We start from the raw sequence: 4,029 nt of genomic DNA on the forward strand, positions 1-4,029 counted from the left end.
CTTCTGTCTCTAGTGACTAGGGTATATCAATCACTTGAGCTCTCGAAATAGTGGGAGGGCTAATGGGGGCCAGATGTTCCCCAAACCAGTGGGAGGAGTGAAGTTGGCAGAAAACTGAAAAGTGGATGGGGAAGGGCCTCTAACTGAGCATTCTTTAGGCTTTCTTCGTCCCCTCTGGAAAATGTGCCCTAAACTCCAGTATAATAAAGTATAAACTATAATAAATATAAAATAAAAAAGATAGAATAGCTTCCAGCTATTGCTTCCATCAGAATGTAAAAGGATAAGGATTTCTTATTCGCTTCTACTATATTGCCAGTGCTTGGCACAGTACCTGGCATGCAGTAAATGATGAGAGTTAGGGAAGGGGGAACCCCTTTTGGATCAGCTCAAGGAATTTACAGACCCGAAAACCTTGCTTGATAAAGGAGATTTATTATGGGCTTTGGAAGTAAAGTTAAAGTCTAGTTAGTAAAAGGTGAAGGTAGAGACAAAGGGGCACCAGAAATAGGATTCAGAGGACAGAGATCTTTGGCAGCCAGGCATAGGGCTGCCATGTTAGGAACCTCTGCAAAGAGAGGGCTCCAGCTTGGTTCTTTTATAATGAGAGATTTAGCCAAAGGGGTCTATGGGTAGTGTCCCAAGTTGGCTCAGATCTGGGTGGGGGTTGTGAGAGCCCAGATCTCCTATTGGAATTCAAAGGGGTGCTTTTGACAGGATTAGTGAATCAAAAGTCCTAGCTTCTTGAATTGATAATGACGGCTAAGAGGGGCTGGGAATCCGAAAGGAATAAATCCATCTGAAAGGATTAGTTTCTTAAAGGGAGCACAACCCACTTCATAAATGATTTATCTAGCTTGATGTCTGGATGATAGAGCAGAATATAGAGGGGAGTCTTAGTTTCCCAAGTCTTGGGTTCAAATTCCAACTCTGCTACTCTCTACTCATGTAACTTAGGCAGGTCATTTAATTTTTCAAGACTCTATTTCTTCCTGTTCAAAATGAGGAGCTGGGACTCTAGAGGCCTTTCCCAGCTCTGGTTCCCCCCCTCCACCCCCCACCCCATTTACCTAAAACTGCTAGCCAGACCTTTTAGATTACTACTTCTTTCTGAGGGAAATCTCAGCACTTCGGTTTCAAGTTTCTAACTAGCCTCAGGGCATATTTAGAACTTGTACCTAGACTTGTAAATGTACCCAGTGAGTTCCAGTCAAGCTTTTTTTTTTTTTTTTTGTTAAGGAACATTAGCCAGGCTCTGAATTTCCTGTCTGAATGAAGCTTCCCTCCCTCAGATTCTTATGTACTTTTCTCTGAGTTGTGTGATGCAGGCAGGGTGTTTTGCTTTGATCTAGGCAATAGAGTATGTTGACAGTGATTTTTTTCTTACTTTCATGGACAGTTGCCATTTTGCTATTAAATGATTTTTGTGATCAACTATCATTGACAGGGAAACAGGTCAGTTTATTGAAGAATATACTTTGAAGGCAGTAGAGGAGCTAGAAAGAAGAGTGGGTCCTGTGCCTCTGAGCCTGCAGTTACCCCACATCTCTGCTCAGATAATTGCTGAAGCTCTCAGTTCTCCAAATGGCTACCAGAGGATTCAGTACAAACTGGGTGGGAGAAGGAGGGTCCAGAGTTTGGGGCACCCAAAATTGCTGGCTTTCCACCAACATTCAGTCAGAACTAAGGCCTCAGATCTATGAGGGAGGGAAAAACAAAAGAGATAAATAATGCCTAGCATTAGCTGCAGATGTTGGTACCAAATGGCATGCATGCTTCCCCCCTTTGTACAAAGAAAAGGTCCCAGCTCTGACGCACATTTGGAATGTTTCGATTTTCTAGGTTCCAGAGATTCTAAGGCACTGGTTCACTGGATGGGATAGCTAACTTGCGATCTAAAGGCTCATTTTCTTATTTCAATTTAGGAAAGGAAAATATGTTTCTATATTAGATTACTTGCCCTCTGAGGGAGGGGGTTGGGGGAAGGAGGGGAAAATTTGGAACACAGAGTTTTGTAAGGATCAATATTGGAAAAATTATGCTTCAATATGCTTTGAAAATAAAAAGGTTTAATTTTTTTAAAAAGGAAAATATGTTTAGGTTAACTTGCTAACAAAACAAACAAAAAAAAAACAACAAAACCTTGGACAGAAAACAGCATGATCACATTTTGAGAAAGATGGAGGAACCTTCCCAAGAGATTAGATAAAGTATTGAAACTGTAACTTTATTATCTAGATGAACTGGAAAATAAAACTTCAGAAGTTTCTTTTTGTCTAGATTTCCTAGTTCCTGGGAATATCCTTGAAATTAAAGGAGGATAACTGTAAGAAATTGCAAGTTTCCCTTGACATATTTCTAGCAAACAATGTTGTAGATATCTTAAACTCAGTTTGTCCCAAACTGGACTCGTTATCTTTCTTCTCCCCAAACCCTTCTCTCATCCTAATTTCTTCATCACTATTGATGGCACTATCCACCTCCCAGGCATCCAGGCTCCCAACCTAGGTGTCATCCTCAATTCCTCCTCCCTTCTTACCCTCCCCCTATATCAATATGTTGCCAAGACTTGATCATTTTACCTTTCTAATATCTTTTGTATAATGTCTTTCTCTCTTCTGACATTGCCACCACCCTGGGACAGGTTCTCATCTATAGCAATAGCCTGATGGTTAGTCTCTTTGTCTCAAGCATCTCTCCATTCTACTTCTCCACTTAGTGTCCAAGTGATTTTCTTTTTTAGATTTTAAATTTCTTTTATTAAAAAAAATCAGAATAAGAAAAAAAAAACAAAATGAAAATAAAACAAAATAGAAGAGAACATTGTCGTGTGCTCAGCAGAACACTAGGGAAAATTCAAAATATATAATAACAAATTACCAGATCAAGAAAGTACATATGTATATGTATAAAAGCAGAAGTTATATTCTTGAGTATCCATCTTTTCCTTTAATGTCTTATAAATTGTTCTTATGTTCTCTGCTGCAAACCTTTTTTACTTTATTCTTCTTTTCCCCCTTTCATTCTCCCCCTACTCCCAAGTAGGCTATAGTTAAGAAAAGGATATATTTATAGATATGTATATACACACATACATACACACACACCAAACCCCTATCTATAAACATGTATATATCTTTCTTATTCCTGCTGACTCTTTCCTTTGATTTTGCTTCTAAACTTGCCTTCATATTACTTAACCTCCTTCCACTCATGGACATCTCCCTTGTCTTCTTCCCTCACCCTTTGCTTCCCTGTCCACCCATCCCTCCCTCCCCATTTCTTTATAGATTTTGGAGGGTGCTATATGCTTTATGGTATATATGTCTTGTTGCCTATTTAACCCATTCCCGATGTGAGTAGCTTTCCAAAATTATGAGCCTTCCTTCCCCCTCTGTGGGGGAGGCATTAGTCTTTGTGTCCATTCTTCCTTTGCACCTCATTTGTATAACATGATTACTATCTTTACCTTAACCCCAATCTTTCTTTTGTGCTACCTTATTGTTAATGTCAATTTTAAACATATAGATACATTTCCCATGTAAAAAAAAAAAAAAAAAAAAAACAAAAAACCAAACATTTGTTTATGTTGAATTCCTTGAAATTGAGCTTTGTTATTGACTCTTTCTTATATGTTAAATTTTCTATTGAGCTGAGGTTTGGTTGATAGAAAGTCCCGAAAATCTGCAAGTTTGTTGAATGTCCATTTTTTCCTCATTCAGTAGTGTAGATAATTTTGCTGGATATGGTATTTTTGGCAGCAGGCCTAGTTCTTTTGATTGTCAGTAGATATGATTCCAGGACCTGTGGTTTTTTATTGTAGCTGCTGACAAGTCCTATACAATTCTAATTGTTAAGCTGTCATTATTGAATTTTTTTTCCTTATTTCTTGCAAAATTTTCTCTTTGATCTGGGGGTTTCTAAATTTGGCAGTAATATTCCTATGTGTTTTCTATAAAGTGATGATCTTAAGTGATGATCAGTGAATTTTTTCTATTTCTACCTTTCCCTCATGAGGAAAAAAGAAAA

The sequence above is a fragment of the Sminthopsis crassicaudata genome, chromosome X, assembly GCF_048593235.1.
Source record: "Sminthopsis crassicaudata isolate SCR6 chromosome X, ASM4859323v1, whole genome shotgun sequence".
Classification (NCBI taxonomy): domain Eukaryota; kingdom Metazoa; phylum Chordata; class Mammalia; order Dasyuromorphia; family Dasyuridae; genus Sminthopsis; species Sminthopsis crassicaudata.